Genomic DNA, 26,199 nt, shown 5'->3' on the forward strand with positions numbered 1-26,199 from the left:
CTGCCACTGCTGCCAGTCCACGCAGTCAAAAAGGTTGGAGACCTCTGCTTTATACTCTATATTAAAATAATATCTATTCCTTTCTCTAAAGTATCTGGTGTTATTTCATCTAAACATTCTTGGAAAATCTTGTTTATAGTTATCATGAATCATTAAAAAAACCAAGGATCAGCAGGACAAACTGAACAATACTGTGGAGGGTTTCATATGTTACAATGAGATAACAAAGGGAAGGAAGTTGCTATCTCTTTCTTTGTCAAATCTCTGTAGAGCCTTTCCAAACAATTACACTTGTCAGCCTCCGTAAAACTAACATTTTCTGTCTACAACAGGAATCTCTATAGATAAAAACATGTAATAGTTTGAATTCTATTAGGATAAAACTTCTCATTTATGTTACTAGTTTGGAATTAGGTACACAGAATACAAAGCCTCTCTACTTTTGAAATCACATCAGTACTTGCCAAAATATTAAAAATGCTTTGTGGCCGCATATTTCATGCATTCCACGGCTGAATATCTTAGGTAATTTTCCCCCGTCAGACACCCTCCACCTATTTGCCATTAATTCTTAACACTACAAAAACAAAATTGGCAAACTAAAATGAGCAGATATTCTATTGATTTGGTCATACAGAATATCTTCAACGTTTGCTGTGTAAAATGTGGCATAAAACATTAGTTTTAATGAACTAATAATGACTATATGTTGTAGCAGGTTTTTTTTTTTATTAAAAAGTTTTATAAATTTTACAAAAAATAAGAAACAATACAAAAACAAAAAACAACATATACAAATAAAAAACAAACATTACCCAACAAAACCCCCCTTCCCCCACCCCTACCCAAACCCCCCCTTCCCCCCCCAAGACCTCCCAGAGCAGAATATAGGCTTAATTAAAGAAAAAGTTAAAAAAATTTATAAAAAAAGAATATAAAATAGAAATATATATATATATATAAAGTTAAAAATTATGAAAAAACTATATAATATTTTTTATATCAAATTTAAATTGTATGAATTTTATCCATTTATCCCAAACAGCAAGAAATTTCTCTTGCGTTTGTCCCTTTAAGAAAGCCGAAATCTTTGCCATTTCCGCCAAATGAGACACTTTAAGAAACCATTCCTGCAATGTAGGCAAAGATTCCTTCTTCCAATATTGTCCTACTAACAGCCTCGCAGCTGTTATCAAGTTTAACATCAATATAACCTCCTTTGTGTCACAATCAGTAACTATACCTAACAAAAATAATTGTGGAGTAAATTTTACCCTCCTTTTAAAAATTCTCTGGATATTCCACCATATCTTAATCCAGAATGCTTTTATCTCTCTGCACGACCACCAAATATGATAATAAGTAGCATCCATACAACCACATCTCCAACATTTAGGTTGTAAGTCAGGGTACATAAAAGACATTTTTTGTGGATCAAGGTGCCATCTATAAAACATTTTATAAAAATTCTCCCTTAAGTTCTGTGCTTGTGTAAATTTGACATTTCTCACCCAAATAATTTCCCAGGTGTCCAATGGAACTGGCTCACCAAAATTCTGCGCCCATCTAATCATACAATCTTTAATTAGTTCCGTTTCTGAATCCAATTCAACTAAAACCCCATAGATCCTCTTAATGTGGGTTTGTCTTTGATCCTTCACTTGCTTAATAAGATTTTCATCTTCTCTGTGAAAACCCACCTTACAGTCCATCTTCCATCTATCTAATAATTGCCTATATTGGAACCAAGAATAAATAATATTTTCTTGTGCTAACTCTTCCCGTAATTTTAACTGCCAGTTTTGTCCATCCCATTTAAGTAACTGTCTATAGGACACCATATCCATTTTAACCCCTCTTTTTATTCCTTCTATTGCATGCCAAGGTACGGCCCATAATGGTATTTTAAAATCACTTTTGTAATATTTTCTCCAAACCCTAAGTAAAGAAATTCTTAAGATATGAGATTTAAAAGCCCAATCCATTTTTTTATTAAATATTAAATAGGCATGCCACCCAAAAAGTAAATTCCATCCCTCTAAGTGAAGTATATCAGAATTTGTCAAATTTACCCAGTCACTAACTAATGTTAAAACCACCGCATCATAATATAATTTCAAATTCGGCACCTTGAGTCCTCCCCTCTCACGGAAATCTTGCATAATTTTAAATTTAACCCTTGGCTTTTTCCCAGCCCAAATAAATTTATTAAGGCCTTTCTGCCACTCAGTTAAATTGATCTCATTCTTCAAAATCGGTATCATTTGGAACAAAAAGAGAAACTTGGGTAGAATATTCATTTTTATCACTGCAATTCTTCCCATGAGGGATAATTGCAACTTTTCCCAATTCTTCAAGTCTCTCTGTACCCTAACCCACAACCTTTCATAATTATTTTTAAATAATTTTGCATTAGAAACAGATAGCATCACCCCCAAATATTTTACCTTATTAACAATTTCAAAACCCGTCAAGTTAACCAAAGTCTGCTTCTCCCGACTAGTCATATTTTTAGGTAAAATTTTTGTCTTATTAACATTAATCTTAAAACCCGAAACCAAACCATAATTATGAATCAGCTGTAATAATTTTACTACAGAATAAGTAGGTTGCGACAAAGTGATAACCAAGTCATCCGCAAAAGCTCTTAACTTATACTCTTTTTTATTAACTTCTATTCCTTTAATTTCCTGCGACTCTCGAATTTTGATCAACAGTATTTCCAGTGTTAAGACAAACAGCAACGGTGATAATGGGCAACCCTGTCTAGTACCTTTCTCTATTGTAAAAACCTCTGACAAACCTCCATTAACGATAAGTTGTGCCGTTTGTTTTTGATATATTACCATAAGAGCTTGCAATATCTTTTCACCAAAATTCATCTCTTCCATTACTCTTAACATAAAATGCCAATTCAATTGATCAAAAGCTTTTTCAGCATCTAAAAATATCAGCCCTGCAGGAACTTGGTTGTTTTTATCTAAATATTCTAATAAATTAATAATTTGTCTGACATTATTTTTCATGTACCTTCCAGTTATGAACCCAGATTGATCTTTATGCACAAGGTGGTGCACAACCCTCATAAGCCTATTTACTAAGATTTTTACAAATATCTTGTAATCCACATTTAAAAGAGATATAGGCCTATAATTCTTAGGTAAAGTAAGATCTTGATCTTCCTTTGGAATCAATGATATAAAAGCAGTACGCCATGAGGGAGGAATCTCTTGACCCTGTAAAATGCCATTAAAAAGATCACCTAATGGTTGAGTCATCTCCTCCAATAAGGCTTTATAATAAACAGCTGTTAACCCATCCGTACCCGGTGCTTTCCCTGGTTTCAATTGTTGAATTGCTAGCGAAATTTCCTCCTTAGTAATTAAACCATTAACTTCATGTTTCTGATCCTCTGTCAATTTAGGGAAACTAACCTCACTTAAATATTTATTTATCTCTAAAATTTGCACATTAGTAGATTTATATAATTTTTGATAATAATCCAAAAAAGATTTCTTAATCAATTCCTTCTGAGAAACTAATTTACCCTTGTAATTTATTTTATCTATTGTTCTCTGTCTCTGTTTCTTTCTCAACTGATAAGCCAACCATCTCCCTGGCTTGTTAGCATTACAAAATGTGTTTTGTTTCATAAACAGTAAATTGGTTGCAGCTTGATCTGCTAACAACATATTAAATTGTGTTCTTAACAACTTTAAAGATTCTTTAATACTTTCATCAGAAGGATTTAAAATCAAAGACTTTTCTTTTAATTTAATTTCATCTTCCAATTCTTTACGTTTCTGAATCTGTTTTTGCTTATGACAGTTATTCATTTTTATCAAAATCCCACGCATAAATGCTTTCCCTGCATCCCATACCATTGACATTGAAGTCCCCTTATACATATTCAAAACAAAGTAATCCTTTAAACACTCCTTTAGTTTCTGAACATTTTTTTCTTGTCTAAATAAATTCTCATTCACCCTCCAGGATCTTCTCTCCTCTTTTTCTTGGGTCAACTCCATCCAGACTGGACTATGATCCGTCAAAGACCTAGGGAAAATCTTGACATTCTTTACTCTATTATATAAGTCCGTTGTAATCAAGAAGAAGTCAATTCTTGAGAAGGATTGGTGTCTATCTGAAAAAAAGGTAAAGTCTTTCTCTTGATTACATTCCCGCCAATAGTCCCGTAATTCCCAGTCCTCTTTCATATCAAAAAAGGCTTTAGGTAATTTTGCCTGCTTAAGAAGAGGAGAAGAGCCTTTTTTGTCCCTTTGTACGTCTAAAACACCATTCCAATCCCCCATTAATACCACGGATCTGTAGTCCAGCAGATTTATTTTTTCATGTAAGAGTCTATAAAATTGTTCCTGTTGCTGATTTGGTGCATATAGTCCCACTATAAGTACTTTCTTACCATATAAGCCCAATTCAACCATCACATATCTCCCTTGGGGGTCAGACTCCACCAGACAAACTGGTAGATTTTGCTTGACATAAATAACAACTCCCCCCTTCTTCCCGGGAGCAGAAGATACGAAGTGAGATCCCAGATGGGCATTAACTAAATATTTCTGATCCTTAAGTAAAATATGAGTTTCCTGTAAGCAAATAACATCATTATTACGTTGCTTCAAATAATAAAAGATTTTTTTCCTTTTCTGAGGAGAATTCAATCCATTAACATTCCAGGTCAAAAACTTTGCCATCTCCCTTGGCCCGCAGCCTGGAGAAGACACCTTGGAGATCTGAAATTGCAACATGTGTTGCATGACTCTTGGGTCTTGCTCCTCCCACCGGCGGTGATACATTTCCAGGAGAAATCTCTTTGGCCTCTTTCTTACGTTGCTCCTTCTCTTTACGTTTATAAGCTGCACGAGTCATTCTCTGCTCTTTAACCTCCGTCTGGCGTTGCCATTCAGCTTGCAGCATCCCAGCAGAAACTGAACTTAATGCCTCAGACTGCTGCTCCGCCTCTTTGCCACTCAGGGATTTCTGAACAGGTAAAATTGAGCCTGCACCTAGGACTGAAGTATAGAATTCTCTAGCTTTATCAACCGTATTCAATCTATAACGTGTCCCCGCATGGCTCAGAACAATACCCATCGGGATTTCCCATCTAAATGGCATCGATCTAGCTTTAAGCTCATTAGCTAAGAAAGCAAAATCTTTCCTGCTTCTTAAAATTTTTGATGGGATTTCCTTTAGTATAATGACATCTTGGGCAGCTATCTGAAATCTTTTATTATAAAAGGCTTGTATGATCTCATTACGCAGAGACTTCTTCGTAAAATAAATCACCACATCTCTAGGCAAATTCTTCTGCTTAGCAATCCAAGAGTTAAGCCTGTACACTTTTTCAACTTCTCTGCGTAATTCTTCTTTGTCCATGTCCAAAACCACAGCCAAATCAGTAAGGACCACCTCCATCAGATCTTGATTCATATCTTCCTTGAGGCCTCTAATCCTCAAAGCATATTCCATCTGCCTGTACTGAAACATCAGAATATCTTCTTGTGAAGTCTCCACCTTCCTTTCCACATCTTGAATTTTATCATCAAAGGAATCAACTTTATCTTCAACTTCCTCGAGTCTTGCATTCAGCTTAACCACCACTGTAGCCAAACCTGAGACTGCTGCAAGTATATCTTGTCGCAAAATATTATTATTCTTTTCCAATTGATCCTTCATCCCACTTATCTCTTCTTTGAAGTCAGATTTAATTTCTGATTTAAGCTGTGTAGAAAGTTGCTTCATTTCCTCTCTCATTTGAGCTACAGCCTCTCCCATTATACCTCTAGCCTCTTGTGCTGAAAGTCCAGGCAAAGGAGGGGAGGGTGGTGGCTGTGCCGGTGGTGCATGTTTAAGTTGTTGTTGTGGTTGTGCAGTAGAAGCTATAGGAGAGGAAATCACCTTAGATGTTGTAGAAGGCGGCTGTCTCTTTGAAGCCATTTTAAATAACACAGTTCTCACTTCCCTTTCCCCCCCCCCAAAAAAAAAATGAGGGGGAAAGAGAAAAAAATTTACTTTTAAAAGAGGCAGCAAAAACACTATAATCCTTGAAAATCCAGAGAAAAAAAAACCAAAAAGAAAAAGAAAATCAAAAAAGAGGATTCAATACCAAAAGCAAAAGTAAAGTCCAGTCCTTAACAGGAGAAAGTGAAACAGGAGAAAGTGAAACAAAAGACAAGGAAAAAAAACTCCGTCACTTTCAAAACGCCATCTTAATTCCTTCTCCACAGTAATAAAAAAAAAAGGAGAAATAGTCAGAACTAAATAAAAAAAAATAAACACCTAAATTATATAAGAAAAAATCCTTTAAACTGCTCTGTCCGTTTTTTAGGAATTACTCACCAACTCTCTATAAGCACGGAGATAGAAGCGGCAGTTTCTTTTGCTTCCTAGGAAGCAAAAACAGCTGGGAGGCGGAGACAGCGAGAGCTCCGAGGGAACACTCCTTTCACCCCCTCTAGGATTAAATCCAGAGAGGGTTCAGGGGTTCTACCTCTACTCTTGCACTCTCTGTCCCTTCCCTTTGCCCGGGAAGGGAGTTCCGAGCCGCGGACCAGCTGATGCGCGCTGTGCTCCGCGGCTCTGACACTTTCCCAGCTGGACGGCTAAAAGATAGCCACCATCGCTGTCGCTCCGTACCGGAAGTCGCTTGTAGCAGGTTATTAAAGTAAACATCTAATGGATCAACATTTGTTAATAAGGCAATTAAATTAATTTTTATTGAATTTTTAAAAATGTTGCAGAATTAATTGAAATTCTAATTAATCCTGTTATAATTTCTGAGAAAAAGATGAGCCTCTAAATCTAGGAAAATTGAATTATTGCTAAATATTAATAAATTCACTCAGGCTAATGTAGTGAATATGGTTTTAAAAATGAATTTAGTAGTATCTAAACATAATAGAATTGGCTTAAGTTGAAGACTATTAAAATAATTGATTTCTGTGGCAAGCAAAAATGTAAGGCATTTTTGTATTGTTCATAATTTTAATATGTATTTAACAATACATAAGAGCCGAGGTGGCGCAGCAGTTAGAGTGCAGTACTGCAGGCCACTTTAGCTGACTGTGTTCAGCAGGTCAGAGGTTCAGATCTCACCAACTCAAGGTTGACTCAGCCTTCCATCCTTCCGAGGTAGGTAAAATGAGGACCCAGATTGTTGGGGGCAATGTAAATATATATATACATTGCTTACTGGTGTACACCGCTTAGAGAGTGCTTGCACTTAAAGCGGTATATAAGTCTCATAAATAAATAAATAAATAAATAAATATGAATGATTGGTAATGATAGATCCTTGAATAATTTCAAGTGAAACGTCACTAGAAAATACATGACATACTTTTGAAGCTGTTAATTCTTTGGTAAATACGATTTATTTTTCCAGTTGCTCCTCCTATATTGTTCTTTATGAGTATAATCCTAATATTATTTGCTGTGGTGTATTATCTGAGCTTAACAACATTAAATTTAGGGCATTCTGCTGCACTTAAGTCAGGCAGAATGCTCCAAATAATTAATGAAACTTCAGCACGTTTATTGTCTTGGGTGGCATTACTTGAAAGTAATTTCAACAATAGTTATATAATCATAGTGATTTTACTATAAAGCCTTTCTAAATTAAGACCAGTATAAAAACCACCATAAGAAAATAGCTTTGATGCCAGTGCTGCCCAGCCTTATATGTTATCTTTTTCATTCACAATTAACAGCAAAGTGCTCAAGTCTATATGATAAATTAAAGAGAAAATGAAAAGGCATACTTAAGTAATTGTAAAAAGGAAAATTATTTTGCCTTCAATCCAGTTTAACATTGTGCTATAGTAATTCCATGTGACAACAGCACTTTGTCACAAATAGTTATACAAAGTATTCTTAATATCACTTTTGAAAGCTTTTATTGACATTACTTGAAGCTACTTTTTGATCTTTATTGATGTCAGAGCATCTAATGTACTGCCCCATACCCTTTAACAATTCATTAGCATGCAAGTTTATTTTTGTATATATTTACTTATTTGTAACCCATGTTATTATTTTTACAAATAACTACTACTACTTCTTCCTCCTCTTCCTCCTCCTCCTCTTCCTCCTCCTCCTTTCTTCTTTCTTCTTCTATGAATCAGGGAGGGATCTGTCTGAGCTCCTTCCAAATGTTATATGGACATTCTGGACTTAAATAGTGTATTAGCCCTTTTTGCTACAACTTTTGCATCTCTCAATCTAGGTCACCTTCTTTATTGTCTACATTTATTTCAAATAGCACTCTTTCTTCCAAGACTTTCTTCAAGTAACTAAAAGTTTAAAATAGAATCATAAAACTCAGCACTGCAGCATCTCCTAAGGATGCCCTCCATGGATTGTAAATCAATCCTCTTTTTCCCCAAATGCTTTCCTGAAGAGCCATTTTTAAAAGACTTTTAGACAACCCAGAAAAGGAGAAGCTGGGCAAGCAGTTTTTCATAGTTTGGAGGTGATAACTGAGATTACTTGACTACAGAGTCCCTGGCATTTCATCAGAGAAGAGATCCTACAAGGATCTCTTTTCATCCAACTCTTCCTTGATGAGCAATCTCAAGTTGTTGTATCTAATTTTTATGTTTGTTATATTTATTTTTGTGCTTCATTTAGTACACTTCTGAACAACAGCAAATTGGGAAGGAATTTTGTAGGCTGTCTCTATCACATTGTCTTCTTGACATTAGCACACATTCTCAACTGTTCTGAATCCACATTCTCAGAAAATAATATACAAACCAGCATAAACCAAGAAAATACTTCATTAATATTCAATAGAAAGACTCATGAATGACCTTGTCAATCAAAAATAACTTAACCATGAGTTAATATTGTAGTACATCATTAGTAGTGTAATTATCCTTTTTTAACGCAACCATTCTGTCTGTTATACTGTTGTGATTTTCTGTATCATCAGAAGTGATATACTGCTGAGACACATATTGTTGGAGGCTTGGAGATTTTTTTTTCATGAAAGATGTCCTAAGGAGATAGCAGCTGGTGCTTTCCATGTATATGGCATCTTGTTACACATGGCTGATAAGATGTGCTAAGAGAGGAGGTGAATTACTTGATAAACATAGTTTTCACTTTCTTTCCCTCACACGCCGCATATACATGTATCATCACCATGTATTATACTTAAGAGGCTCTACCAATCCTCAAGTGTTCTGGTAAAATAGGTGAAAGAAGATGGCAGATTCCATTGAAGGAGTAGAATTCTTGTGCAACATTTTGATAAAAGCTATGTATCTGATCAAAGTACAACAGTTATCTTTCTTTCTATTCCTGAATTAGGAATAGTGTTAATAACCTTTTTGCCCTGTTCATTCTGTTTTTCATTGTTCTTTCTTCCCTGAATCCAGAGAATGGATGCAGGTAATTATTATTATTATATATATAGAACAGTGTGAAATCACAGCTACCAATTGTTTAGATGGTGTTGGCCTTCATATGCACTAAATTTTCCCACGGACCTACAATGTCATAATGTATTGGCAAAATATACATGCAGACCCACGCAGTGTGGCCTTTTGTGGTTGACAGACCAAGCAGTGTGGCCTTTTGTGGTTGACAGATAGAAATATTGTCAGTGCACTGATTTATCTAATCCTAAATTTCTAAGTAAATAATAATCGCCCCCCCCCCCCCAGTGAGGAACTACCTTCACATGGTCATGGGACTTGTATGCTGTGAGGAAGATGAAATCTCTGCCAAATACTCAGTCATATTGGATAGGTCTCATCAGAAGAGCCAGACAGAGAATGTCCCATCCATATACAATATGGTGAGACATATTTTACAGAAAGCCATATTGGGATTGGTTGTCACCTGGGTCAACAAGGACCTCAATAGGTATTGGAGTTACTGGACAAATGAGCTACAATACTCTGAGCAACCAGGGCCAGCAGTTACAGAACTACTGGAAGAAAAATGACCTACCTACATACAAAGATTGAAAACAAAAAAATAACAATCTGTTGTTACAAATCAAGTCCAACTAAAAAGGATATCTGAAAAGAATGCACATTCTCTGGATTCTGCAACATCCAGAATCAGAAATAACTGAACAGAGGCTAGCAGATCAATGCCAATTTATAATATGAAATAAAGCATTTACGGAAGTAGAACTGGAAGAACTGCAAAGGTCTACTCAGGGCAAAGACAGTGTCAAACCCTTGCCAGAAGTAGCTCAGACTGTAGAGGCAAACTAGGGGAGAGTCAGCAGTAAAGGAAGTCAGCACAGCTAATGAATCGTTTTCCTTTCCAAATTGTAAACTGATAATGAATAATTAGGCTGTCTGAAAATAAGGTTCAATATATGTTTTATGAAATCTGTGTTTTCCCATGAGAATAAGAAGACTTGGCTACCCCAAATAGTTAAATATATGTATCATGTGCATTTTCCTTTAATTGCCATCTGGTTTCCTTCTTCATTTTCTTTCCTCCCACATTTCTGATTTTCCTTTTGTCTCTTTATTCATATATTAAAGAATCTAGTTCTTATCTGTGGGATGGAATTATATGAAGATAATTTCTATATCTGTCTGACAAGTGTAATAAAATGTCTGATTATTAGCCATCAAATCTTCCGTTCATTTGCTCAGGTAATTGTTGATAATGCTGGCCCAGCTGGTTGGACTTTTGTTTATGTCAGTACGGTATATAGAAGTATTTTTTCCTTAAAAGTTTTTGAAAGGCTATTTCAGAACACCAATGAATGTGGAACTTCATAGAAAATAACGTTGTGTCAGGTCAGTGGCCCCCAACCTTTTTCAACACCAGAAATCAGTTCAGTGGGAAAAAAATTTCCACAGAATGGAGGGGGCGTGATTTAGCACTCTGCCTAGGTCCCGCACATGTGCAGATGAAGCTTCACTCACTTGTGCAGCCTGGTTCCATATAGGGCACAGAGCGGTATGGGGACAGTTGATGTAAGATGACAGTCCACAGACATTTTTATATTAGGATCAGCAGGAAATCCAACATTTCCCCACTTAAAAGCAATACTATGCTATATAGAAATAGAAAAGAAAACCTACTCTATTGAACTGCTGCTATATTTGTAGGTTTCAAGACAGCAGATACCCTTTTTGAGAAAGAAAAATTTATAGTTGAGCACTGGGAAATTTTAAAGATGCTTGGATTACAAGAAATGAGATCAAAGAATAAATACTGAATTATTTGGCAGCAACGGCACTATGCTGACAAAAAAGTAATTAAATATTAACTAGCTAGTTCCTTTTTATGCACTATAATCCCACAGAAGGATCATGAAGCAGAAGCTGTACAGTATGAAAGCATTGGGGGGGGGAGGATGTCATGTTAAGAGAAATGAACATATATAAAGATATAAATTCAGTATTGTAATCAGCTATGATTTTTCTTCTGGCATTGGGTATCAGTTGTATGGTGTAATGTTTGCATATGCTGACTCTGTAAACTTATTAGGGCTGTAAAGTCCTGTAAAGCGGTATATCTGTTTAAGTGCTGTCGCTATTAACTGAAATGAAATAATTAATGAAATAAAGTTGTTTAATGAAGCTTTGAAGGAAACATTGTGCTTAATAGTAGAATTTATTTTATTGTTCTGTAAGTGTCCCTGAAGTTTGATTTGTTGAAGTTCAATTCCTCGTTTAACCTACCCCATCCAGCGTAGCATTTGTGGCACCAGGCTGGGAAAAGCTGCGCTAAATATTTGTATCAAGAAGCTCATGTCAGGGCTCAAAAATTTATTACAAGCACTCCATTTTTTGCTCAAGAAATCTGAGCTTCAGCTTTGCCTGGAATGGCCAGTCCCTTAGGACTACATAGATGGGTTCTTTATCCTTTTTGAAGGAGAAGATTGAGATTTAAGTATAGCTTAATAATACTGTCAAATAACAGTGCAAATGGGCATCCCACAAATAGCTCTTAGAACCCATTTCTTGGCCCAGAGAGCACTCCTGGGCTGCAAAATGACTGACTTGGGGTGGTGAATATTTTCTGAGATTTTAATTAATTAATTCAATTGGATATGGCCACTCTCTCCAGAAGACTCTAAGCGACTTACATAATACACACACACACACACACACACACACACACACACACACACAAAGTAAAACAGTTAAAACCCACAAAAACAAGCTACCCCTGATTAAATCAACTAGACTAGAACAACAAACAATAGAGACAATATAACATAAAATTACGACAAAGGGCCCATCAGTAATCATATCTGCATTAAGGCCTGAGAACAAAACAAAATATTTGTGTTGAACTTGGTGAGGCATAGGCCAGTTATCTTGTAGTTCAGATCCCAAAACCTAGCCCCACACATTGCAAAATAACAATAACAATAAAGTTGTACCACTTCTGCCTTCTACTCCTGGACTGTATTTTTGTGCCTTCAATCCCCAACTTTACTCCTAACTTACAAATATGAAAAATAGCATTTTGTTATGGTAGAAACTACTGTATAGGCTATCTGGAGTTTTTTAAAAAAAAAAGATCAAGAAACATAGGATCCTAAAATCAGTCAGCTTTATATTTCTGCCATAAATTAAGTTAAATTTAAGATTGGAATCAAGAGAATACCTAGATGCTTACTGTTCCATAATTCCAGAGTACTCTGTAAAGAAAATAATTTGGAAAGAACTTATTCTAACCATACAAATCTTTATAACTCTTAACTCCTACACTTGGAAAAGCATGCTTATTAGTTCCTGCAATGCGTTATGAAAATATAGAAAAATTTCATACAGTGAGACAGTCTTTTTTTTGTGATACCAGGGCAGAGTATTATTGGAACTTGTAAGTTATATTCCTTTTCTCTCTCTCTCTCTCTCTCTCTCCCTCCCTCCCTCTCTCCCTCCCTCCCTCCCTCCCTCTGTGTGTGTGTGTGTGTGTATGTACATGTATATGTATGTACGTGTATATGTATGTATGTATATATACCGTACGTACTTTTTGGGTATGAATAGTCCCCATTAGCAATCACAATTGCAGCTTGGTCATAAAATGGAGAGGTCAATAAAAGAAGCTGCAAGTATGCTTAAAATCTTTCTTCAGTTTCCTTTACTGAGAAGATCATAAGTGTGAGGATTGCATATACAGTTACTCTTTCATCAATGTCATATTTGTGAACGGTCACTAAATGAGGTACTCACTAAATGAGAACCTATATTTATGTCTTTGAGTTTTTTAACATTTTTTTCTAATTTCTACGTTATGCTCCTTGACCAAATTAAATAACAATAACTCTCATTTATTTTATGCTCATAAAAATATATAGCAAACATGTTTTAAAACCATGTCAACATATTATTGTCTCTCTCAAAGCTGTTTCTATTAATAATATTGAGATAGGGGAGGTGGGAGATCCTACCATCAGTCTTACAAATGAAATGATAAATTCAAAAGGAAGGAGAAAGAAAAGGAAAGGTAAAGAGTGGAGTTCAGTTTTGTTTTGTTTTTTAAGTAATCTGTCCATAGGCATTTAAATACTGCAGAGAATCAAGATATCTTATTTGATGCGGTGGCACATTTTGCTCAGCTGTTCTTATTTCTTTGACCATAATGGCATATTGGCAGCACCAGAAAGAAACTTCTGTTATTTCTGCAATTTTTAATTAAGAGCTTCTGCTCTTGAATGTAGGATTGATTTTCACACAAATTGCCAGCTTAAGTATCCTTTGATTGTAAGAGCTTCATGAGAGCCCTACATGGAATTTAATCCTGTGCCTCCAATTTGTATTGCCCAAACTCTTCTATTCAAGTAACTAGGATTATATTAGTCAGTGTGAGAATGCAAGGCCCTCTGGCCCTAAACACTAGCAATTTGCACACTAGTGCAAGGTTGAAATGCAACACTAAAATTAAATTAAAACGTTTGTTTCTGGGCCAGTTCCTGGAACTAAGTCTTTTATATGAATGGGAAGTTACATTCTGGTGGTTTCACTTTCCAATGGCTGTCTGCTTCTGCTGCTTGGAAGAGTAAGATTGAAATAACATTTAAAAGAGAAAGCTGGAGCTCTCTTTTTGAACTTACTGATCTTATTTTTTTACCTTGTGTTAGACAACTCTTCATCCATACTCAGGAATAGAATGACCAGCACAACTTAACACCTAAGAAGAATCAAATAAGACTTTGACATCATAGGTTGTAGCTATACAACTGCACGCAAGAGTAATGTCTATAGCATCTTCCCCCAGTCTATAGTTCCTTGGATTTTCAGTTAATATGGACTGAATCATGCGTGCTAGGAATTCTTAGAACTGTGATCCTGATGTATCAGTCTAGGGTATGCTGGCTTATAGAAATGGTCTAAGGTTTAGAACAATAATGAGTAAGTACTGGGATATCACTGAGTTGTCCCATATTGCAATACGATGCGTACACATTGTGAAGAATCTGCTAGCTGGGCACTTAAGATATAAGCACTAAAATAATAATAAATACATCTAAAACAGATATAAACTGCTGAGAATTATTAAAGTGAGTTGAATAATCAATTATTATATTTTTAAAAGAATACAGTAGACAAAAAGAAAAAAGAAAGCACAGCATAAATGCACGGGCAGTTATGTGTGCTCCTAGAACAATGAATGTTACATTACTGCTCCGTGAGCTTCTTCTAGGTCCAGTTCAATGTGCTGTTTTAACCTTTAAAACCCTTCAAGGCATTGGGGCCCCAGTATCTGAGGGACCTCCTCTTCCCAATTATATCTGCTTATCCCACCAGATCTGGCAGAGAAGGCATGCTGCAGGTCCCATCCATTAGGGGAGACGTGCAGTCGCCGTCAGATGGTCCCAGTTCCTCCTCCTCTGTACTGGGATTCTGATGGGGCTATGACAACTAGAGAGATCCTATAATGGCTTCCGTATTGGAGCTAACATCATCCTCTCTGCTCATGTGCTTTTTTAATGATGAATGCTTTAATATATTTTTGGGTTTTTTTTTTCATTTTAAATAAAAGAAAATAAATGAATATACCAAGCACATTGTGTGCGCTGTATGCCTGGTTGTTAGTGCCGAAAATGTTGCATCTCAGGAGAGGATTAAACTGCCCTGGTTAAAAAGAATGCTGCAGCCTTCTGGGGTTGCTGGTCATCATTACTCAAATGCTCGTCAAACCAATTACCAGTACTGTTAGCAGTGGCTCCTTAACTGCAACAATAAATGTCTGCAGTGTGATGCCTTTGCTGAATCCTGCTTAAAGAAGCACATACACATAACACCCTTATTGTTACAATATGCATGTCTAACATATACAGTGGCGGGCCTGAACATTGGCTCTCTTGTGTTCTAATGATGCTGTGCAGAATAAGGCAAGCCCTTCGTCTCCCTTCACTTTCCCAATCTATGTGCCAGAATATTCTGTGGACTCTGCCAGCACTCACTCACTTTGGATTTCTGTCCCTAAGTACTTTATTGAGAGACTCCAATTACTTAGAACAGCTCAACTACTAGCAAAATGGAGATTATTTGAAATCACTGTTTGCAGGCATGCATGGGAAGCTAATGATTTCCTTCAGCTGTTTGATTGTTTTATGCTACAACACCTGTGATTCCTAAATACTGGCTTCTTGTATTACTTGGTTGTGAAATGTAATCCAAATAATTGGAAGGCACAGGCTAACAAAAATAAAATACTTGATACTGAAGATATCTAAGCCCCAAATGAGAAAGAGTAGCTGATTTACACATCTAAGAGAAAAATGAACCTAAGAATAGGTTAAGCATGGAAAAGCAACTACTATGCCATCTTTTGTAAAGGGTGTTTAGAAAGCTGAGCATCTAATCCTGCCATTCTGATTAATAATAAGAAGATGGTCATTGACATGATATTATCCTTTGCAAAGGGAATTATAGAAAAAAAATTTCCTTAGCTTGCGGCTCTTCTTGCATTATATTGAGGTTACTGATCTCATAAAGCTAAGCAAGGTTAGATCTGGTCAATAATTGGATGGGAAACTATTAAGAAATACCAGGGTTGGTCTGCAAAGGGAAAACACACATTCCCTTTGTGTGTGTGTGTGTGTGTGTGTGTGTGTGTTTTGCAAAATAGCAGAAATAAAACTGTATGTGAGGACACCAGGAGTCAAGTTCAATTTAACATTTATTTAATTTTTAAATGTAAAAATAATGGCAGTCAATGAACTCCAATTCTCAAAAAAAAAAAAATGTAGCCCATATGGAAATGAGATGACACAGGCATTTATAGGCAGGGATTCAAAACGACAAATAGGCTTGGTTTCAAATTGTGTGCTCAAATAGGGATGCCTATTTCTCTCTTTAAAAGCTTCTGTCCTTTCTATAACAAAGTGAGGAATTCAAAGTAAAAAATGCTGGCTTTGATAAAGCTGCTGTATCATTCATTGCTCTCTGCAGCTTATTGTCCAAAGCTGCCTCCACCATTCTGGCACTTGACACTTTAGTTTTAAATACAACATATGCTTGTATCCCAGATGTCTCTTACAAAAGGATTCTATAGACAAAGTAAGCAAGATGGTATCTTGAATACGCAAAAGGACCAGATGTTGCAAAAACATCGGAACAGCCAGTCTTTTAGCAGCATGAAATATATATATATGTATATAGAATTTGTAAAACATTTTTTTTCAAACGTAGGGGTTATTTTTCACTGTTCTAACATTTTTTCACTTCATAGATTTTTTATAAAATGGATCAGTTTTCAGCTAGGGATGTTTAATAACTACAAAGCATTTTTATTACTGGAAGAAGCATGCAAATTGTCCTTACTTACATAAAAAGCTAAACAGGTAGGAATTAGATGGTTTTGTCTAAAAGCTGAATACAATATGTGCATGCAGTGCATGTCCAAAGCAGATTTTTTTGTTTAAAAATCAATTCCCTCCAGATTTTATATATTTGTGACTAGGATGTTTTTTGTCCACAGGGCACTTTTTTTTTACTATGTCAGGAAGCTAAGAAAAATTAGTTCCAATGTTTAAATAATGTTTATAGGTTATATAAAACAATAAGCCTTATGTGCGTCACTTTTACAAGAGGAATTTCCTCTTGTTAAAACTTTACAGAAGCCACTGAAAGTATTATTGCAGAACAGGAAGGATTCCTCAGTCACATCTTGGAGACTCAGCTTTTACCATTTGGAAATCTCAGGTATATGACAACCACACACTATTGCTGGAGAAGAAAGGTCTTCCTTTGGTAATGATTTACTAAATGCTGCAATAAGATGTTGCAACACCCATGACTTGTATATATATCTGACAACAAAATTGTCTGGAAATTAGCCCCAAATACTATTGCCGGTATAAAAACCAAAATTGTTTGAGGATCAGGTTCAAGACAGGACAGGATTACAACCATTTACAGTAAAAATTTAAAGCAGTAGGAGTAAAAACAAAAGCAGTAGGAGTATGTCGATTCTGTAGAATAACTGAGCTTCAATAGTTTAGCCCCTTCTACCAGCTAGAATACAGTATAACATAGCCCACATACATAGCTTTACTCGCCTCCAATATGTTTCCTAACTTAGCCCCAAATGCTGGCTGTGACTATTAAACAATTGAATGTCTGATAACTGGGACATCTAAAACAGAGGTCTCCAACCTTTCTCAGTTGGCAGAACGGAAGGAAACACGCACATACACAAACGGGGCCGCAAGGATGCGTGACGCAAATGGGGCGGTGCTAATGCCCGCATAATACTCGCACCGCCATTTTTGCTGCGTGAGCATTAGCACCGCCCTGTTTTCACAGTGTGGCGCCCCATTTTTGCTGCGTGGCACCCCATTTGCATAGCAGCTGCGGTGCTAGGACAAGTAGGGGAGATTGTGCACACACACGTGCGCGCACTGGCCAGCCTGTTCTGTCACCAGCAGGCCTCAGCCTGTTAGTGGGCCATGGCCTACAGGTTGGGGACCTCTGATCTAAAAGATTGTTCTTTCTGATATGAGCTTGGCATCCTAAAAGTTTTCAGGGATGATTTTTCATAGCTTTTCACTAACATCTAGGCTGCTTTGACTTGGATTCAGGAGAGAGGAGAGACTTTGTGATTTTTTTTCCTTTGTGAGGGAGTGTGCTTGGTTCATTTCTGATAGCCTTGTGCCTTAAGATTACCTTTCTTCCTCCCTCAGCACTCTTTCCTTCTCTTTACTTGCTCAAGCTTTACCATCCTGATTTTTTTGTACATCACTTGTTTAATTATATTTGTTACTCAAACTAAAACAGTGTTTTATTGTATAGTTGTTTTTCTGATGCTGAAAATTGTTCTGAATATTTTTAATTGAAAGCCAAGGTAAAAAAAATATTTTAATAGTATTCGTATGTATGCCAATTTATCTCTAGTGCAATTCCTGCTTCCCACTGCTTTGGAAAAAAATATGTCTGGAAAAGGCCTATGTAATTTCATATTTGGTTTCCACAATGACTAACTAGATGCAAGTGAGAAGCCACAAGGAAGATAGGAGAGGGGAAGGAATATTATGTATCCTCAGTAATTCTTAGTAGAACTAGGGAAGATAATTGTGTGGACCCCTGGGGAGTTATTCTCAATGAGCATAGATAATTTGCTAAATTGGTCACGCATTAATCAGCAAGTAGCTTTGATAAGCATATTGTTTTTGATTAAAGAAAAAAAAAGAAATGTTAGGTGCAGATGACCTTTATAGTAGAGTTTCCTCTTCCCAGAAGTGCCTCAGTGGCACTATTTTTTCATGCAGCTTAAAATTATAGATGTTAGCATTTAACAATTAAATCCTTTTATTCAATTGTGGGCAAACATGAATTTATGCTTTTTGTTCTGTGTAGACTCCTTATGTAGAACACATTTTACAAGAGTGTTCTTAATGCCTTTGCCCCATTAAGTAACAGCTGAGTTTTGAGGCCTGTAAAGGTACTCCTCGACTTGCAACAATTCATTTAGTGACTATTCGAAGTTACAATGGCACTAAAAAAAGTGACATCGTTTTTCACACTTACGAGCGTTGCAGCATCCCCATGATCACGTGATCAAAATTCAGATGCTTGGCCACTGACTCATATTTATGACAGTTGCAGTAAAATCAATGGAGAAGCCGCAGATTCAGTTAACAAATGTTTTATTAACTTAATAGCTACAATGATTCACTTAACAACTGTGGCAAGAAAGATTGTGAAATGAGGCAAAACTCACTTAACAACTATTTCGCTTAGCAATGAAAATGTTGGGGTCAACTATGGTCATAAGTCAAGGACTACCTGTGAGCTATGGTGGCTGAAGAATAAAGAGAATAACTGAAATAGGGCATAAAAATTCATCAATGTTTCCTAGATGTTCAGTTGTTGACAGTGCAGTCATTTATACTACTTTCATAGCGGATAAGAGTTTCAATATAATTCACCCACAAGCTACAGATAAGAAATACTAAAGGCATATTTCACTTTGGACATAGCTTTTGTGTAGAAAATGAAAGAGGATTGGGCCTGTAATGAGCAGTGGTGGGATTCAGCCGGTTCGCACCAGTTTAGCAGAACCAGTAGCTAATTTTTTGTTGCCCAGGCCCAGAATGGACTTCTGGAAGCGGCATCCACACAGAGAACCGGTTGTTCACATATTTGAATCCCACCACTGGTAATGAGATAGCATCTTCAGGTATACTTCTGTTAATGAATCAGTATTGCATAATGAGCACTGATTGAACTTGATAACTAATTTGTACATTCCAATGAATAATTAACCTAAATATTATTTTCATTTCCCAGTCATCCTTTGTGGGCTATATTTGGATGCTTTAGGTTAGGAGTCCCCAACCCTGGTCTGTGGCCCATTGGGAACCAGGCCTTGCAAGAGGCAGGTAACCGCACAAAGCTCCATTTGCGCAAGTGGCGGGCATGTGTGTGAAACCATCTCCTCCTCCCCCCTTCCATTGCCATCTATGTCCACAGAACTGGAAAGGTTGGGGACCGCTGCTTTGGGTGATTCATATGTGGAATATTTAAAATTACATTACAAGAAATAATTTCAGTTTAACATTATAAAATCCAAAATGAAGTGACTCCACTTTAACTTAGAAGATGTAAAACCACCAGCAATGTTTCTTAATTGTCATTTGATAGTATGTATATAACGATAGGAAAAAATATTAAGAATGTGTAAAAAAAACTTACCTTAATTTCATTATGAGCATGTGGTAATAGATTCATCAGACTTCAATAGGATCATTTGGATAAAGTTCACACACTCCACAAAATAATTACCCGCTAACTAAAGTTTCATAAGTGGTGGCCCTTGTATACATATTGCAAGCATGATGATAGAGTGACAAACAAAACCCTCTTTAGTATTCAAGTTTGGGAGATACATTCCTTGCATAATTGGTCATCCATAACCTTTTAGAATTGTACTGCTGGTACAGATAATTGTTCATTTAGAAAGCATACTTCAGGAGAAATCTAATGTTGAAGAGGCAAGAGAGGGTAAAATCTATGGATGATCATGGAAAAAATATCAGTGATCTTAAGAAGTTTCTGCCTGGAGATCATCCTTCCTATGCACATTATTTCTTCTAGCATAGTTGTTCCTAACCATTAGGCATTGATATTGATATGAGTGAGGTACACCAACCGCTCCATCTGTCGTTGAAGGCATTTTATACCTACTGCCAGGTATTAATAAGAGGCCTCTGGAGAACAGACACCTTTTGCAGCCGCTTCATTGCAGTACAGATGGTGCTAAGTGAAGACAGTTCTTCCACTTTATCTGCCGTTGGGACCTAGGGTCCTCTTCTGCCTTCAAAACTGTTGACCATCTTTTCCTGTCAACCCCGAAAAGGGACCCTTACAAGGTGCTACCATCTGGGCCAGCTGGATCAAATATTTTTTAAAGATCAGAATACTTCCCCCCCCCCAAAGTATAGTATGGCTGCCTGCCATCCTTGAAAGTCATCAGCTAATAGGTGACATTGGTATAGTTTGGTTACACAGAGTGTGTAAGCATTCGAGTGATGCAATTTATGTGAACGGGACATGGGAATAATCATGAGATAGTAATAATTAACTGTAAATGTGTGGTAATTTGTAAATAATTAGAATTCTCTTTTTTTCAGTAGAACAAAGATTTGTATATATAGGAATAATTTATATTGCAACATTTGTGTATTTCTTAGTAAATCAAATAAATAATAGGGAAGACTAACAAAGAAGTTAGACTTTTGCAAGATAAGCTCATAAGATCAAAGAACAATCATTATAATGAATAAATGTAACTTACAGATAAGTATGGTGGTACCTGAACAACTACAACTGGAAGGAAATAGTTTTGATAATTAGGATAATTATGGATAGTTGTTTTCGTCTTACAATGAGTTTACCTGTTGTTTATTAACCAGGGTAGTTGACATCCAAACTTGGAAACTAGAAAACTATAACCTTGGGGGGGGGGGGAGATTGCATCCTGTTTGCAGGGTATACTGGATCTGTAGACTAAATTGAGAAGATGAAGAAACATTGTGGAAGAAGATACTGGCAAACCATTTTTGTCCCCAATACCTCCATGTTGATGTAGTCAGCAGAAATCAGATTCATATTGAACATAACTAACAGGTCTTTTACCTTTTTCTTTTGTCTGTAAGACTCTGGCTTGTTGAGACAGACATTTCCATCCCACTCTAACCTTCATAGTCATTAAGCAATCATTAAAAATTAACTTCTTCTGGCCCAGAGAGTAACAATGATGAAGGGATCCAGCATGCTCAAGACAGTGAATAATTAAATTAGAGTAGATGTAAAAAGTCCTTTCTAATTAGTTAAACAACTAAAGCTTTGATTAGTAATTAATGTGATTGCAAGATTATCCTGTGTTTTCTTCAGGGGAATATTATATCGCTGATGATTATATGATGAAACAAATAAGGAAATGTTGCTTCAAAGAACAACACTAGTACCTGAACTAGTTTCTGCTTTCCTGCATCTGTCTTTTCATCCTCTGCACAACAGAACGAGCATGAAATGATTATATATTCCTATTGAAACAGTGTGTGCCAGAAATTAAGCAATGCAAAACAGAGAACTGAGAATTAAGCCACACAATAATATACTTTAAAGAATTCAGTAGTGAAAATATTGGTGGGCTGATGGCAATAGAGATTATCATTTCCATGTGGGAGAGGCTTAATTCCCTCCCTCCTAAGTGACTTGCTTTACAAAATCCTCCCACTAGATATTGGAGTTAAAAGCAGGAAGGACCTCATTAGTAGAGGGGTGATTTTGCAGAGGAAAATTTAAGTGCAAACACAAATCTCGATCAGATTCAGGTTTACTGTAAACAAAAGTCAGAAGGAGAGATAGAGCTAAACAAATGTCATTGATTTGGCCTAGTTACAGTACTGTAATTGTTTGGAATGTCTTTTAAAAGAAGGTACGTTAATATTTGCTGCTTACATCCTCATATGTTGGCCTTGCTGTTGTACTTGATAATGACAAGCATAATCATCCACAAATAAATTCTGGTAGAATAGATAAGGAAACCTTCCACAAAAGTATAAATCAGGAAGATGAACATAATAAATTTAAAAAATCAATAATAGCAAGAGGAAATTGGAGGGTCTTCCTTCACTTAGTATATTCCCTTATGGCTAACAACATGAGGTTGATTGCTTAGAAATTGTCATGTTAATGACAGATTTGCTACAGAATATATATAATTTCCTTGTCTTATAGCTATCATTTCTCTAAAGAAGACGGATGCCCCAGACAAACTAGAGAATTAAAACATAGCCATCTCTTCTCTCTCATAACCAGCCAGGCATACAAACAGAAGCTCCAATCCATTTCTTTAAAAATTAGAGTGCAAATCACATGATCAAGAATAATTTTTAACAGGCTTTCATTTTTGCTTTGCTTTTTAAATTTAAAATAGTTGGATCAAAGGGATTTTTAAAATACATTTTCTACTAAAAATAAAGTTTGTATGATTCTAGGTCAGCTAAAGTTTTATTCTTTCTCTCTGGAGTCTTTTAGAACAGACAGAAAGTACTAAGAATACTTAATGTGCATATTAACAATTTAGCAAATTAAGCATAATATAAAATTAAAGGAAGCTGTACAATGAACAAGCTCTTGAAATAGAAAAACATCAGATGAAACATGCTTCCATACAGGCAAATGGTTGTAAGGGTAGCTTTTATTGATGTTAAAGCTATAATAGAGCCATACTTATTATTGATGTTGACTGAGCATGTCATATACAGTATTTTTATTCAGTATAGATGACAATGAGGTTGCCATACAGATAAATCACTCTTATTTTGTATTAATGTATTTGAATGAATATTTTAATTTTACTCATTCTATAAATTTTAGCTGTGCAGTTTAGCTATCATCCCAATCCTGATGGATGTTCGGATATTATGATTTCTGTATGTCACAATATGGGATGATTGAATCATTAATCATCCAGAGTTGCTGGGAGCTAGCATATATAGCATTATTTTTCTCATCATGTTATCTATTTAGCTTTCAAATTCTAATGTCATGTGAGAACTGTGTAACTTATTCTGTAGAAATGGATTCGTATCATCTTCCTAGAGAACTCTAGCTTCTCTGAGCTATTTCAAAGACAACTTTCATTTTTCCGTAGGACTTGAGGTCTATGTTGTATCTTGTTTAGGCCACAGCAATGCAGTTTTAACGAATTCAATCAAAAATTCAAACACATTTAGAGACTAGACTGCTTGAGAATGTAAATTAATCCCATGTAAATTAATCCCATCAGTCAGACTGTAGAAGAACTACAAAATGTATTTTATTGTCATGGTAAGCCAGTAATATATTTAGATTTCTTGAATAATTTAGGGTCAAGCCATAAACCATTTAATTTTTTTTAACTTAATCATTTATATGTATATATTATTATAGTTCAAAAACATAATGTTAACTTTTTGTACCAGGGCCAGATTTTTTAAATATAACGATGATTTGTTCAAGCTTTAAATTGTTCAAATGAGTAATTTATTGATTTATTTTTATTTACTATAATCCTTTCATGTTGTGCAATTTGAGGTAGCATAAAAATGTTCTTTCTTATTTTCCCCCAAACAACCACCCTGTGAAGTGGGAGGCTTAGTGAGAGTGACTTCCCTGTCTAAGGGAGGACTAGAATTCATTGTCTCCCAAATTCTAATCCAGTAATGTAACCACTGGAAGGCAATTATATACCTTTTTTTTTTCAAATTTATAAAAATATTTTATTTAAAATATTATTTTTGTTTCTCTATTTTCCTCTTGCTAAACGGGTTGGCAATGTAATGTACTGATATTCGGGCTACATAGATTGAGATTGTAGATGAAATAATGAATATTTTCCCCATTGTTGAAAAGAGTTAATTTCAACTAAAATTGAAATAATAATAATATAAATTTGTATCTTCAAAAACATAACTCACATTCCTTTTTTCGAATGAGCAGTCAAGTCAGAATTGAAATACCAAGAAATCGATAAAAAGTAATTAAGTAAAGTGCTCAATGACCTTGAAAAAAGCACTAAAGGCAAACTCGCATGTGAAATAATATTACAGTATCTTGCTTTTTTTTATCTTGTTCTAGCTTTCCTGAAAAATGAAATATTTCATGTGGCATTTTAATTTAAAAAAAAACATTTAACCAAAGTTTTTAATTTAAAAGAATAAAAATAAGTCATTACTTTTATAAACTTATATCTGTTAAACCCACCATGGATTTGCAGGTCTAAATCATTAGTTTGAATGCTTCATCATTTTAACCTCTGTCTCACAAATTAGAATAGTCTACTGTCGTCTAGCTGTTCCCCTGATAGGCTTCATTTCCTCGGGAAGCTAAATATTGCTCTTATTGCAACTGGATTAATAATAAAAATGTAAAATATATGCTGACTAAGATGCTAATTCATATTCAAGCCATTTTCTTTCCTTTATTGAAAATACTAACAAAAATAGAACAAGAGAGGTTCTGAAGAGTTTTAACTCTTATGTGGAAAATCTGTCATTAGTCTCTAATTAGAGAACGTTCACAAGTCCTTCCATGTGGTTTGCACTCAATGATTACATTCTCAGTTTCAGTACATATTGCAGGAAAGGCGTTTGCTATGATGACTGATTCTTGTGGATTCAACAGCAGTTGAGACAGGCTTCATCCTCTTTGATCCTATGATCAGGAAGTCTGTTGTTCCTACTGTATCAGTTAGATCCGGGGTATCAAACTGGCAGCCCATAGGCTGGATGCGTCATGCACAGGCCACGCCCATCCTGGCTTCGCAAAGGCAACAAATGTTGCGATATGTCACATTGTGTCACGTGACGCAATTGAGTTTGACACCCATGCGTTAGATAGAAAGAATCCAAATCGGAATACAGTTGAATCAGATGGGATATAAATCAATAGAATAAAACCACGTAAATAAAAGATAAAAAAAGAGAAATAAATGAAAATGAACAAAAAAACTATTGAGAAGTTGGGATGAAGATGGTGATGATGATGATGATGATGATGATGATGATGATGATGATGATAATGATGGATGATGATTATAAAAGCATAGGAGCCCTGGTGGCTCAGTGGTTAGAATGCAGTATTGCAGGCTAACTCTGTCAATTGCAAGGAGTTCGATCCTGACCAGTTCAAGGTTGACTCAGCCTTGAAGTTGGAAAAATGAGGACCCAGATTGTTGGGGACAATATGCAAATAATGCTTTTACATTCTAAACTACCCAGAGAGTGCTATAAAGTGCTGTGAGGTAGTATATAAGCCTAAATGCTATTGACATTGCTATAAACCAATAGCATTTGCACAAAGCATCCAGTAGTTGATTATTTTCTTTAAAAATTCCAAACCATCATTGGATTGCTGTTTTTGTTTGAACTTGTACTGAATAGAAATGATCCCATGATGGCAAGATCTGTGATAAAATATTTTCTACAACCAAGGCATCACCTAATTTCAGTTTGTATATAATAATCATGCTGTATGAGGCATTATAGACTGGGAGTCATTTATGGATCAAGTACATCATTCATTTTATTGGCATCTGGTTATCCATTAATTCCATTAATTCTTCTAACTGCAGTAAGCCTATATTACAGCAAAACTCATTAATTATTTAATTGTATTTAAGTTACCAACAATTTACATGGTATAAGGTAGGTTGTATACGTACTTGAATAAATCTACATATCCGCAG

This window comes from Crotalus tigris, unplaced genomic scaffold, assembly GCF_016545835.1.
Source record: "Crotalus tigris isolate CLP2741 ecotype Arizona unplaced genomic scaffold, ASM1654583v1 scf7180000018368.3068619, whole genome shotgun sequence".
Lineage (NCBI taxonomy): Eukaryota > Metazoa > Chordata > Lepidosauria > Squamata > Viperidae > Crotalus > Crotalus tigris.